Source organism: Macaca mulatta, chromosome 4 (assembly GCF_049350105.2).
Source record: "Macaca mulatta isolate MMU2019108-1 chromosome 4, T2T-MMU8v2.0, whole genome shotgun sequence".
NCBI classification, from domain to species: Eukaryota; Metazoa; Chordata; class Mammalia; order Primates; family Cercopithecidae; genus Macaca; species Macaca mulatta.
In genome coordinates, this window is record NC_133409.1 from 117,249,884 (window position 1) to 117,265,665 (window position 15,782).

The 15,782-nt window shown below is 35.5% G+C and overlaps 1 long non-coding RNA gene across 1 annotated transcript in view; it reads left to right on the forward strand.

Annotated features, from left to right (window-relative positions):
* The window catches only part of LOC144340665 (uncharacterized), a 107,623-nt gene that overhangs the window by 65,522 nt on the left and 26,319 nt on the right, over window positions 1-15,782 (forward strand). The window contains exon 3 of the long non-coding RNA XR_013416910.1: window positions 5,473-5,588. This is a non-coding gene — a long non-coding RNA (uncharacterized LOC144340665). The remainder of the gene's footprint in view (window positions 1-5,472; window positions 5,589-15,782) is intronic.

The following is a 15,782-nucleotide window of genomic DNA, read 5'->3' on the forward strand; positions in this document are numbered from 1 at the left end:
ATATTTAGTTGATCCTCAGTTCCTTTATTAATTTACATGTTAGATAAGTGCTTATCATTTGACACATTGCATGGTTTAGGACTCATAGGATTTTCTTTTTCTCTCTTTCCATCTAGTACATTTACTATTTATTTGAAAAATGGTTAAAGAATGTCAAAGTTCAAGTAAAGAATCAGTCAGGACATGGCCGGGCATGGTGGCTCACACCTGTAATCCCAGCATTTTGGGAGGCTGAGGTGAGCGGATCATCTGAGGTCAGAAGTTTGAGACCAACCTGGCCAACGTGGTAAAACCACATCTCTACTGAAAATACTAAAAATTAGCTGGGCATAGTGGCGGACACCTGTAATACCAGCTACTGAGGATGCTGAGACAAGAGAATCACCTGAACCTGGGAGGCGGAGGTTGCAGTGAGTTGAGATGGTGCCATTGCACTTCAGCGTGGGCAGCAACAAGAGCGAAATTCCTTCTCATTAATAATAATAATAATAATAGAAAGAAAAATCAGTCAGGACACATGAGAGACAGGTCAATAATGATTAATGATGAGGATCATTGTCTTAATCCTGATTTCCCCTTCATACACATTATTAAGTGCCTACATTATTCAGGCCATATTAGCTTCCGGGGATATGAGGAGGCATAGGAATCATTAACTGTGTCTTGGCTAATAGTCCAGAAATGAACATGGGAATGCAGGTATTTCTTTGACATGTTGATTTTGTTTTCTTTGCACACTCAGAAGTGAGACTGTTAGGTCGTGTGGTGGTTCTATTTTTAATATTTTGAAGAACCTCTATACTGTTTTCCATAATGGCTGTACTGCTTTACATTCCCACCAACAGTGCAAAAGGATCTCCTTTTTTCCATATAAAAAGAAGAAAATCCTGCTACTTGTGACAGTATGGTTGAAATCTGAAAGGTATTATGCTAGGTGAAATAAGTCAAGCAAAGAAAGAAAAATACTACATGATTTCATTTACCTGTGGAATCTAAAAATGTCACTTATAGAAACAGAGTTGAATAGGGAATGTGAAAGCCTGAAATGCAAGACGGTGATCTGTGTATAGCATGGTGACTACGGTTAATAATACTGTGTACTTATTAACTTGAAATTTTCTAAACTCTATACTTAAATTTTCCAAGTAGATGTTAAACGTTCTCACCAGAAAAGTAATTATTTGAAGTGATGGTCAATCACATCATATTCTGTGTGTGTCTCTCCACTTCTTCATTATTGTCTTATAGAAAGTATATTTTTTTAGAGTTTCACTTTTCTTTGGCAGAGTTTGTTTATAAATTCTGCCAAAGTAATTCTCTCTTCCTTTATCCATAATTGTTTTTCCCTTAAGTTCTAGCAACCTCTTCTTTCCAAAACTTCTTAGGAAATTTCTTTAAAGTCCATATTACTTCATCTCCATAAATGGTTCCTTTCTGTCAAATATAATTAACATCAGAGGGTGTTAATTCCACTTCTTGTTTCTTTTACAGTTTGAGAGAAAATAGTCATCAGGCCAAATCAAAGTTTAGTCAGATTATTTTCTATTAGTGTGGAGCTTTGCTATGTTTATAACAAACAACTTTCTGTGTTAGGTATGTAATGCCACCTATTTATATTTTTTGCTCATTCATTTCTTCATTCATTCACTTAATTAAATGCCAAATAATTTCCAAGCAAACTCTAGAGTTAAACTTTTTCACTCTGTCCTTTGGTATGAAAGGAGATACTTTCTCTTCTTTTGACAGTTTAAGAAGACTTATTTTTATTCAAATATGCAAATAAACTAAAATTTGCTAAAATTTACTGAAAATAAACATTTATTTTTTTTGTTGTTTGCTGCTTTGTAGATACACCCAGAGGCACTGAGTACATTTTTATAAATAAAAAGTAAGTCTGTGGGATTTTGATATCAGCCTAGACAATTGCCAACTATAACACACACATCTGGTAGAAGGGGCGATTTCTCTTTAACTGTAGGCATCTCTTATTTAGTTTAAAATGAAAATAAATTTATGAATATTGCCACCTGAGAACTTGTGTTTTAGAATATTAGACTAAATTTCATGATGTTAAATTTCCTTCACTAATGTATTTGTCTTTTTCAAAGCATTCTATATACATTAATGAAATAAAAGGTTGTACTCGATGAACAATGCAGAAAAATATTATTTAATATTTCAAAATATGTATAAAATATTTATTTTATAAACCTTGGAATTGTTGCACACAAAAATATTAAATAAAATATGGGTTTTCATATGATCATCTCGATTGATGCAGAAAAAGCTTTTGATAAAATCCAGCATCTCATTATGATAAAAACCCTGAACAACATAGGCATAGAATGGACTTAACTCAAAGTAATAAAAGTCATACATGACAAACTCCCAGCCAACATCATATGACATACGAAAAAGTTGAAAGCATTCCCCTTGAGAATTGGTACAAGAGAAGGATGCTCACTCACTTGCATCACTTCTCTTCAACATAGTACTGGAAGTCTTAGCCAGAGCAATCAGAAAAGAGAAATAAATAAAGCACATCCAAAAAAGGAAAAAAGGAAGTCAAACCGTTACTATTCACTGATGATATGATCTAGAAAACTCTGAAGTCTCATCCAAAAAGCCCTTAGATCTGATAAATGAATTCAGTGAAGTTTCAGGATATCAAATCAATGTACACAAATCAGTAGCACTACTATACAGCAACTACCAAACTGAGAATCAAATCAAGAACTCATTTCCTTTTACAACAGCTGAAAAGACAAACAAATAAACAACAACAACAACAGCAAAACCTTAGGAATATACTTAGCCAAGGATTGTAAATATCTCTACAAGGAAAATTACAAAACACTGCTGAAAGAAATCATAGAAGACACAAGCAAGTGGAAACACATTCCATGCTCATGGATGAGAAGAATCAATATTGTGAAAATGACCATACTGCCAAAAGAAATCTACAGATTCAATGCTATTCCCATCAAACTACCACCATCATTTTTCACAGCACCCCCCAAAAAAATCCTAAAATTCAAATGAAACAAAAAGAGCCCACATAGCCAAAGCAACACTAAGCAAAAAGAACAAATCTGGAATATCACATTACCTGACTTCAAATTATAGAATAGACCATTAGTTTCGTCCATTTCTCTATTATTTTAAAATATTCAATGATGCTGTCATATTATTGAAAAATAGCAAAATCTTAAACTAAAAGTTCATTTAGTTTAAAACATTTACTAATATGTGTTATGTATTCACCTATACAACACACATATATAAAATTTTATGCCAGTTTTTAGAGTTATACATATATAACCATTGCATGTTATTCATATGTAACAGCTATACATACATAAGAGTTATAGTTTATGCCAGTTATAAATATATAACACACATATAAAATGCTTTTTTAAAGAGAAGATAAGACTGCATTTTACTTTGGATAATATTTCATCTTAAGGAAAGTACCAATATATTTTTTTACTATCATTTCGTCAAGATCCCATTTGTCTCACTATCCATATATTATCTAGTTCTTTGTTGCTAGATCATATAGTAGATCAAATAAGCTTTGAAAACAGAATTAATAAATATTTTGTAGAATAAAACAAGGGCATGAGCCTATGCTAGATAACCAATTACCTTGTTACTATAAAGTTATCATCCAATAATTTGTAAACTTAAAAAGCAATCTATGTACATACAAAGTTTATATTTTAGGCAATAATTTGTCTTCTATATTCTACATTACATCAATAATGATCCAAGGGAAATTATTTCATGAGACTTGGAATTTTAGTATATTCCAAAATGTTATTTAAGGAAAAACTTAATAATGACTGCTATTTTCCATATAATGGAAAAAATAAGACAAAATATGTTCAACCTTATTTGTCCACCTGCTTAATATATGGGAACAAATGGAAATCTAAATCAAATTATAATAGGTAATCTTTATTATGCATGTATTTTTTCACTCCAAAAGAGCATTGTTAGGAGGAGGAATCTATAGTAAATAAGTCAATTGCAAACATTAGTTTCACAGACTTGTTTAAACTGATAATAAACTCTACCATCTCATGAGCTCAAAAACTTTCTGATTTTAATCCAAGATTGAGCTGCGTGATGGTTACTATTAAGTGTCAACTTGATTGGATTGAAGAATAAAAAGTAGCGTTCCTGGGTGTGCCTGTGAGGGTGCTGCCAAAGGAGGTTAACATTTGAGTCAGTTTTTATCTCAATTTTTTTATCCATTTATCCAGCAATATCCCCTTAGGTTGTTTCTTTATCTTGGCTACCATGAAAAATGCTGCAACAGACATGGGAATACAGCTATTTCTATGAAGTACTGACTTTATTTCCATTGGGTATATACCTGGAAAAAGAGTGCTGGTTTATATAATTATATTTACAATTATTAAAAACAATTTTATTTTAATTTTTTGAGGATTCTCCATGCAATTTTCTATAATGGCTTTACCAACTTATATTTTTACCAACAGTGTAAAAGGGTTTCCTTTTCTCCACACTTGTAGTTTTTATAATAGCAACCCTAATAGGTTTGAAGTGATATTTATTGTTTTTTTATTTGTGTTTCCCTAATAATTAGTAAGGTTGAGCACATTTTTATATACCTGTTGGACATTTGTATATCTTTTTTAAAAACTGTCTGTTCAGAACCTTTTCTAATTTTTAATTTTTTTCTATTGTGTGTTGTATTAGTCTGTTCTCCCACTGCTAATAAATACTGGAGACTGAGTAACTTATAAGGAAAGAGGTTTAATTGACTCACAGTTCCACATGACTGGGGAGGCCTCAGGAAACTCATAATCATGGTGGAAGGAAAAGCAAACACATCCTGGACACAGCCAAACCATATAAAGCAGGTACTCTCTTCTTACATATTTTGAGTATTAACTTTTTATGAGATATATGGTTTACAAATATTTTCTCCTGGTCGTCCAGCTTTTCATTTTGTTGGCTGCTTCCTTTGCTGCTGATTTCTTAATTATACATAGACCCATTTGTTTATTTTTCCTTTTTTTTGCCTGAGCTTCTGATATAATGTCCAAAATATCATTGCCAAGACCAACATCAAGGAGCTTTTTCCCTATATTTTATTCTATGAGTTTTAAGATTTTAGTTATTGTGTTTAGGTCTTTATTTTGAGTAGACTTTTGTGTATAGTGTAAGGTAATAATTAATTTTTTTCTTTTACATGTGAATATCCAGTTTTCCCAATACCATCTACTGAAAAGACTATTATTTCTTTATTGTGTCTTGGTGACCTTGTGAAAAATTAGCTGACTATATATCCTTGGGTTTATTAACAGGCTTTCTATTCTATTCCACTGTTCTATATGTCTGCTTTTATGCCAGTATTCTACTCTTTTTGTAATGTGTTGTTTTCACTTACTCACTGGACAGATGACTAGTTATTTTATTTTTATGTATTTATTTATTTAGTGTCGCTTTGTCTCCCAGGCTGGAGTGCAATGGTGCAATCTTGGCTCAGTGCAATCTCTGTCTCCCAGGTTCAAGTGATTCTTCTGCCTCAGCCTCCTGAGTAACTGGGACTACAGGCATGCACCACCACACGCAGCTAATTTTTGTATTTTTAGTAGAGATGGGGTTTCACCATATTGGTCAGGCTGGTCTCGAATTCCTGACCTCGTGATCTGCCCACCTCAGCCTCCCAAAGTGCTGGGATTACAGGCAAGTTAATTTTTTAAGAAAATATTTATGTATGTGCATGATTTCCAGATGGCACGAAGACTCCTTTTTATAGGTACAATTATTACTCTCAGGGATTAGGTGTAGTTACATACCTACTTTTCTGAGGATGCTCATTAGAAAGAGATACGAGTATAGCCAGGGTGAAACGCTCTCAGAGCTGCCTTGAAAATGAAACAGGTTAAAGTCAGAGACTCTCAGTCCATTTGCTGATGTATGGAAACACTGGTGGCTTCACTCATGCTGCTGCTATAGCATGCCCTCTTTTCTTCCCTAAATCTTGGGAAATGCTTTGCCTGTTTTTCTACGTTCATCTTGGGTGATCACAGCTCTTTTTTCTTGATACAATTAGCCAAGAGCCTAAAAGAAAAAGCCAGGCACACAGCATCCAGATAAATAAAAATGGCATAGTCTTAAAATGTACAACTTAACTGAAAATACTTTTTTACAGAGTTAATAGTAAAACAGTTGAACTCCCCAATAACTTTCTCTAACTTATAGTTGCTCAACAGGTGTTATCTATTTGTTGTAGATTTTGCCATGAAAGTTATATTTGTTTTATTTATATAGGTCTCCTCCATCTCTAGATACAACTAATCTAGTTCATTTTGGTGGACTCTACATATTATGAGCTAATTTATTTGAAATTTCTTTGAAGAGCACATGAAGTGTTATTCAAAATGTTTTATTTTCTGTCACTGTTTAGAAACATAAGTATTTTATGCTGTAGAGAACTGTTCTAAATTCAGATTCAAATCAGACTTTGTCAAAGTGACCCCAGTTCAATGGCATTTACTCATTTTATTTATATTAAATATTTGATGCATAATGTGAACATGTTCTGAAGTCAATAGGTATTGCAGATGCAAGAATGAGTTTGCTTTTCTGAGTGCCAAGTACTCTTGAACACACTTCCAGGGTTATCATAGCAGAGGTTTGAGAAAATGTGCTTCAATATCTGCACATTGCTGATCGAATTTTTCTAAGCTTTTTGGCTTTCTTGCTTCTAGATTTGCTTGACATACAAAGGAGGATATCTACCTTGCTAGTATACTACCTTCATGGTCTAATAACTTGCACACTCCCAATGAAATAAAATCCTAGGCTGCTAATCTCCTTATGGGCTAGCCCCAGAAAGTGAACCTGGTATATATTTGACTCTATAGCAGGGTCTAATTTTTACGCCTTAAATCATGTGATGAGACTAGCAAGTCAGGCAGTTAACCAAGGATTCAACAGGCTAACCATGCTCTTCATTCATCTCCATGAGCATATGTCTCTCAGAGGGAACATTTTTTTTTCTGAGGTCTAAAATGCTCTGTTAGTTTCCGAATAGCCACATTAAAACCTCTATTATCTCTTGTTCCTTTGAGCAAGCAAAACATATCCTGGAGGTCAGGGCCCCTGAAGGGTGACTTTTTGTAAGATAACTGCAGAATCACATGCAGTTACAAGTAGTTTTAAACATCTCTATTTAGATCATATTTGAACAACCCTTAATCTCATTCTAGACCAAAAGTAGTCGAATCCATAAAAAGGTTAAACAGTCATTTAAAATTACATGTAGTAACTGATGTAGGAAAATCCACATGATTCTCCTTAAATTAATAGCAAGTGCCTGCTTCAGATAACTTTGTGTAATACCATTCTTTATGACACTATATTTAAATCATTTTTATTAACATGCTTCTAAATGGAACATCACAATATTACTCCTCATTTCAAAAAATTTATGAATACTCTATTATGCACATAAATTTTCCTGTACCCCAATAAGATGCAAAAAATATAGTAGCACATTATTTTTCTATTGAAGAAAATGTATTAAGGCCATAGCTGAATTCATATTTTTTCAGAATTAGTATGTGAAGATATTACTCATACTTACCTAACAATGGAATAAATATGAGAAAGTGAATCAAATCAGACCAGATCTAAGACTTATCTTTCAGGAATTTTACCAGTTACTTCACTAAAAAGAATTAAAAATCAATTACAGGACCACAAGGAAGCTTGTGTGTAATATATAATTATGCTTACACTCTCTGATGGAGGGGATTGCATAGACTCTATGTTGATCAGTTCTTAGCTCTAGGACTGAAGCACATATACCACTAGCTTCTAGAGGTTGGCTGGCTACCTTGCTCAAAGTCATGCCTTCTTTTTAGGGGTTGCTGCATCCAATTAGGCCAGTGCCTAATAAGGTAAAGCCCCTTTGCCTGTCAGAAAGCTAACTCCATTTCAGACTGTGCTTTCCATTGAAGTTGATCTTCAACACCATTCTATACCCAGAGCTGTGCATAGGATAAGGCATAAGGCACATAGTGGATGCCCAGTAAACATTTGCTTAAAGAGGTGTAGTGAATGTAAATTGTACATAGAGTGGTCTTCAGGCTCTGAGTTATTTTCATTTTGACTTTCTCTAAAAGTTCATCAAAGATTTCAGATAGGTGATACAATTTGATGTGACAAGATTAATTTTAATCAATATATTTCAGCTTTCCTCCTTTTTGAAGGTTTAGTGACAGTAAGATTTATTCCTTGATTATAATGATATGGGAAAGTTTCAGCACCTGTCACACTCAGGAACATAACAACCAAATATAAAAATATGGTTGACCCTCAGTTTAACTACTATTAGAAGTCAAGATCAAGTTATACTTAATTAAAGGAAAAAGTGCTACATGCAATTAATTCCAGATTTGAAGTAATGAGTATTTGAAGAAAATGCTCATTCATTTTCAGGTAGTGAAATTTTAAAGTTTTGAAATTATGGCCAACTTATAATAATAATCACATTAACTTTGTGGAATAAAAGCATGTTTATGTTTTTTAGAAAAGAATTTAGGGGTTGAATATTTATTTTGTAAAATTATTGATGTTTCATAAAACTCCCTGTTTTGGTGTAAATTTTCTTAAATGTAAAAGATGAACCACCAGGTGCAACATCTGTTACTATGAATAAAATGACATTCTCATTCAGCAGGAACAAATACAGCAACTGCAAGGTCTTCTCTTTGGAGGAAACTACATTAGGAAAAGTAAAGGCCCTGTAGAACTACCATGAACTGACATTGCATAGATATATTAACACATTCTTTAATATTGTGTATTGTGCATAAATGGCGAAAGTTAGAGTTTGGTTTATTTTCCTAACATTTACAGATGTCTTAAAGTAAATGGTGTTTATCATTGGATATTAAAATAATATACAGGACATTTTATATCAACGATATGCATATGTTTTGCTGTTGCTTTTTTATTATTTTCCTTATATTGCCCACCATCACTCTAAAAATTGTTACATATCATACCTTTCAGATACAGATAATACTATATCCATCAGCGCAAAGTTATATCTGCAATAGTACAAAACACAAAGCATTTAGTAACTCAAACTTTTTAATTTAGGCAATGTGGAATAATTCCTGGGCTCTTTGTATATTGTGAATTCTGCATGGAGCTTTAATTTAAAGTCTTTTAGCTTGAGATAGAGACTTCTAATATTTTTGCTCATCCAATTCTTCCTTTACTCTAAGTAAAGGATGAGATTACATTTCCAAACTCTTTAAAAATACGTAGAAATGTAACTTCTCAAGCCAATGTATTTTGAGCAGAAGTAATATGCATCATTTCCTTAACAAAGCATGTAGTCAATGACTTAAGACCCCGCAATATTTCTTTTCCTGTTGCATTGCTGAAGACATCACATATTGTAGATAGTGCAGCAGCAGGCTGTGGATCCTCCATCAACCTAGAATTCTGAGGAGCCATGTGGAGGATGGTGTTCCTGGAAAGAATCCCAGGCCCAGAAAAGACAAGTGAGGAATTAATTCTTGTTAAGTCACTAGGATTTTCTGACGGTGGGTTGCCACATCATAATCTATTGTGTTCTGACTTTTGCATTCATGAAAACAACAAACTGGGACTCATGAAGGCATAATATAGGCATAAATAGCCAAATAATCATTAAATATAGGTAACCCATATGATAATGAATTAACCCAACTGATACTCAGTTTTCCTATTTGTAACATACCTGAAATATATGTTATAGGTTGGTGCAAAACTAATTGTGGTTTTCACTATTAAAAGTAATGGCAAAACAATTACTTTTGCACTAATTTAATATAAACTCTGTTTATGCTCAAAGGAGTTAATTGGAGTAAATGTGTTCTAGAAAGCTGAGGCAGAAATACTGGTTGATTTGTTGCTATTGCTGAAGTGGTAGAATTAAAGAGAGTGTCGTATATAAAAGACAAACTTTCTCAAACTATTCTAAGAATGAGTTGACTATGAGTAAAAATGTGTTTTGGTAATATTATATGGTATTTGGCTTGATGTCTGATAGGGTTTGGCTGTGTTCCCACCCAAATCTCATTTTGAATTGTAACTGCCACAATTCCCACGTGTTGTGGGAGAAACTCAGTGGGAGGTAATTGAATCACAGTGGTGGATCTTTCCTGTGCTGTCCCCGTGATAGGGAATAAGTCTCATGAAATCTGATAGTTTTAAAAATGGGAGTTTCTATGCACAAGCTTTCTCTGTTTACCTGCCACCATCCATGTAGTATGTGACTTGCTCATTCTAGCCTTCCGCCATGATTGTGAGACCTCCCCAGCCACAAGGTGTAAAAGTAATTACACCAACCTAATAACATGTATTTCAGGTATATTACAAATAGGAACACTGGATATCAGATGGGTTAATTCATTATCATATGGGTTACCTTATGATAACCTTATGATAACAATTTAATGATTGTTTGGCTATTTATGCCTGTATTATGCCTTCAGACCACAAGTCTCAGTGTGTTGTTTTCACAAATGCAAAAGTCAGAACACAAGAGATTATGATGTGACAACCCACAGTTTGAAAATCCCAGGGACTTAAATCCACTAAAACTCTTTTCCTTCCCAGTCTTGGGTATGTCTTTATCAGCAGCGTGAAAACAGACTAATACAGTAAATTGGTACCAGTAGCATGGGGTGCTGCTGCAAAGATACCCAAAAATGTGGAAATGACTTTGGAACTGGGTAACAGGAAGAGGTTGGGAAAGTTTGGGGGGCTCAGAAGAAGACGGGAAAATGTGACAAAGTTTGGATCTTCCTAGAGACTTGTTGAATGACTTTGCCCAAAATGTTGATAGTGATATGGACGATAAAATTCAGGCTGAGGAGGCCTCAGATGGAAATGAGGAAATTGTTTGAAACTGGAGCAAAGGTGACTCTTACTATATTTTAGCTAAGTGACTGAAGGTATTTTGTCCCTGCCCTAGAGATCTGTGGAACTCTGAACTTGAAAAAGATGATTTAGGTATCTGGTGGAAGAAATTTCTAAGTAGCAAAGCATTCAAGAGGTGACTTGTGTGATATTAAACACATTCAGTTTTATAAGGAAAGTAGAGCATAAGAGTCTGGAAAATTTGTAGCCTGACAATGTGATAGAAAACGAAATCCTATTTTCTGAGGAGAAATCCAAGTCAGCTACGGAAATTTGCGTAAGTAATGAGTAGACAAATGTTAATCTCCAAGACAATGGGGGAAATGTCTCCAGAGCATGTCAGAGGTCTTCGTGGCAGCCCCTCTCATCACAGACCCAGAGACCTAGGAGGAAAATGTGGTTTTGTGGGCTAGGCCAGTGGTCCCTGTGCTGTGTGCAGCCTAGGCAGTTGGTGCCCTGCATCCCAGCCACTCTAGCCATGGCTGAAAGAGGTCGATATAGAGCTTGAGTTATGGCTTCAGAGGGTGCAAGTCCCAAGTCTTGGCAGCTTTCACATGGTGTTGAGCCTGCGAATGTAGAGAAGGCCAGAATTGGGGTTTGGGGACCTCTGTCTAGATTTCAGAAGATGTATGGAAATGCCTGGATATCCAGACAGAAGTTTGCTTCAGGGGTAGGGCCTTTATAGAGAATCTCTGCTAGGGCAGCACAGAAGGGAAATGTGTGGTTGGAGCCCTTCACTAGGTAGGGCACCACCTAGTGAAGCTGTGAGAAGAGGGCCACCATCCTCTAGACCCTAGAATGGTAGCTCCACTGACAGCTCTCACTGTGCACCTGAAAAAGCCTCAGATACTCAGTGCCAGCTCATGAAAGGAGGCAGGATGGGGTGGTTACATCCTGCAAAGCCACAGGATCAGAGCTGCCATGACCATGGGAACCCACTGCTTGCATCAGCATGACCTGGATGTGAGACATGGAGTCAAACGAGATAATTTTGGAGCTTTAAGATTTTACTGCCCTGCTGGATTTTGGACTTGTGTGAAGCCCAGTAGCCCCTTTGTTTGGCCAATTTCTCCCATTTGAAATAAGTGTATTTACCCAATACCTGTATCCCCACTGTATCTAGGAAGTAATTCACTTGCTTTTGATTTTACAGGCTCATAAGCGGAATGGACTTATTTGTCTGAGATGAGGCTTTGGACTGTCAACTTTGGGGTTAATGCTGAAATGAGTTAAGACTTTGGGGAAATGTAGGAAGCATGACTAGTTTTGAAATATGATGACATGAGATTTGGGAGTGGCCAGGAGTGGAATTATATGGTTTGGCTGTGTCCCCACCCAAATCTTATCTTGAATTGTAACTCCCACAATTCCCATGTATCATGGGAGGAATCTGATGGGAGGTAATTGAATCATGGGGCAGGTCTTTCATGTTGTTCTCATGATAGTGAATAAGTCCCTTGAAATCTGATGGTTTTAAAAACGGGAGTTTCCCTGCACAAGCTCTCTCTCTTTCCCTGCCACCATTCATGTAAGATGTGACTTGCTCCTCCTAGCCTTCCACTATGATTGTGAGGCCTTCTCAGTCATGTGGAACTGTAAGTCCATTAAACCTCTTTTTCTTCCCAGTCTTGGGTATGTTTTTGTGAGCAGTGTGAAAATGGACTAATACAATATCCAAAGACCACCTGAATCTCATCAGACATTTGCTTCTTTTTCTGTAAAATTTCTGAGTGAGATACACAAAAAAGGCCCAATAACATAATGGAAGAAAATACTGCCTTATTTTTAGATGGGCCTATACCCTGATACTCAACTTCAAGGCTCTGGTAATACTGGATCTGAACAAATTCCTTCATCCGAAAGATCAGTTAGGGTCTATTATCTCCTTATGCATGTCATAATTCTGCCAAAAAATAAAGCCAGCAGGAGAAAAAAATGCGTGCGTGCATGCACACACACACACCACACACACATACATATATATACACACATACATATATATATGTATATACATGCACACACACACACACACAGAGTCATGTGCTGTATGTGACATTTTGGTCAATGAAAGACCACCTATATTGCAGTGGTCCCATAAGATTATAATGGAGCTGAAAAATTCATTTCGTCTAGTGAATCATAGCCATTTAAAGTTATAGCAAAACTCATTACTTACATGTTTGTGGTGATGCTTGTGTAAACAAACCTACTGCACTACCGGTCATTAAAAAAATGTACATTAATTTCCTAGGTCTTCACATTTACTCACTTCTCTCTCACTGACACACAGAAAGCTCCATGCCTGAAAAGGACCCTTTAGAGGTGTACAATTTTTTATCTTTTATATTGTATTTTTTACTATATCTTGTCTATGTTTAGACAGATTTGGATACACAAATACCATTGTATTATAATTGCATAAAATATTGAGTAAAGTACAGCAACATGTTGTACAGTTTTGTAGCTCAGAAGCAATAGTCTCTACCACATAGCCTAGGTGTGTAGCAGACAATAATATTTAAGTTTGTGTAAGTACGCTGTATGATGTATGCACAATGATGAAATCACCAAAAGGCATATTTCTTAGAACAAATACTTAGAGTTAAGCAAAAAATGACTTTGTGTGTTTGTGTGGGTGTACATGGCAAGAAGACAGGACTTAATGCTTCAATCTTGAGGCAGAATTTCTTCTTCTCCAAGAAGCCTCAGTTTTGCCATTATGGCCTTTGACTGATTATTGAGTGTAATGTCCTTTTCTTAAAGTTAACTGGTCATAGCTGTTACCTACATCTACAGAATACCTTCACAGTAACATGTAGATTAGTGTTAAATAAAACAGCTTGGTATTATGGCCTATCCAAATCAGTACAAAATATGAAGCATCTCAGCTTTCTTGAAGCCAATATCTAAATCTTAGAACTTATCTCCTATAATCAGATGCTTGGTGGAAGAACTTGAAGCAATCGTTAATTTCAGAATGCTTAAAGAGAGAGAGAGAGAGAGAGAGAGAGAGAGGTCAGCATGGTTAAGCTGTTCCTGGATTTGGACCTGCAGTAAAGATGAAAGAAAATCCCAAAGACAACTGTAAACAAAAACACAATTTTTGCAAGCACAGTGTTCTGTCTACTCACAGATGTAGCACATTTTATATTTTGCAAATTGGCCAAGAAGATAGCAATCCATCCTTAGAGGGAAGAAAGTAGACAGAGAGTTGGACATGTGTGGAGGCTTTTCTTCTCTCTCCACAAGCTCTTGGGTAAATTTACTTTAAAAATGGCAGCTCTAGTAGAGGGTGTTAGTGCTCTCTCCAAATCCTCCTAGCATTCATCATTACTAATCATGCCAGCAGTTTTCTATGGAAGTGCCAGGCAGTTAACATCACTGGGAACAGCTTTCAATTAATGATGAATAGAGGCTGATGAATAAATCCCTCAGGTTTCTCATCTCTATGTGGAGCAACTCTGGTATTCTGTCCAGTCTGCAGAGATCCACAGTGGGGTTGAGTCTAAATTGCCCAGAGTGATAACTCTCCCACTACTATATTCTGTACTTTTTTAAAATTTGTGTGTCACTTACCCACTTTTTTTCTTTCTTTTTACTTTTCTTTTCTTTTTCTTTTTTTTTTTCCTTCCTGGGGTCACTTAGCAAATCAATCACTTTCCTTTTGAACCTTTGACTTAGACTCTGCTTTGGAGAGAGAGGGTGGGTGGAACCTAAAACTAAGACAAATACATATAAGTTGCTTATATAATCTTATTTAAAACTTTAAAAGTGATACAATAAAAAACTGAATCTCTGTATAATTCAGCATAACCTAAATTTATGTAACCACAGGGGAGTTTTTAATAGTGTGTTTATTTATATACTGACCAACTGGAGTTCTATTAAACTTTGAGAAATGCTGACCTAGAAAAATAATTGAGTATATTTATCCATTGTATTGGTCCGTTTTCATGCTGCTGATAAAGACATACCCAAGACTGGGCACTTTACAAAAGAAACAAGTTTAATGGACTTACAGTTCCAACTGGCTGGGGAGGCCTCACAGTCATGGCAGAAGGTTAAAGGCATATCTTATATGGTGGCAGACAAGAGAAGAAAGCTTGTGCTGAAAAACTCCCATTTTTAAAACCATCAGATCTCATAAGACCTATTCACTATCATAAGAACAGCATGGAAAAGACCCACACTCATGATTCAGTTACCCCCACTGGGTCCCTCCCACAACACCTGGGAATTCAAGATGAAATTTGGGTAGGGACACAACCAAACCATATCATTCATGATTCTTAACTATTGTGATTATTAATTATTTCATCAAAAAATATGTATTTAGCATTCCATTTACTAATATAATTTTTGAAATTGTACAGTTTCTGAATTTATGGCTTTATTTATATCTAATGTTTCTCTTGTGAAAGTGTTTGTAGGCAAACAGGGAAGAGAGACATGTTGGCAGACAGGCTAACATACAGCTTCGACTTGAACAGACAGAACAGCATGTGGAGACTCACACCATGATATTCTCCAACAGCTACCACAGGAATGTACCATGAAAACTAAAAAAAGTTCACAGATCCTTTGAAAGAAGTGACATGCCACTGAAAAATCCACAAAACAGGCAAAAACTGTGAGTTCCCACGGTGTGAGGGGGGGAAAATCTGCTTCTCAACCCACATTTCCACTAGGAAATCCGAAAATCCAGATCACAGGAGAAAGATTTAACTTTACCTAAAGCTGAAACAAATTTAGGGAGTCATATGAAACATAAAAGTAGAAGAAGCAGCAGGAAGAGACTTGCAGGCACTCCCAGTCTTCAG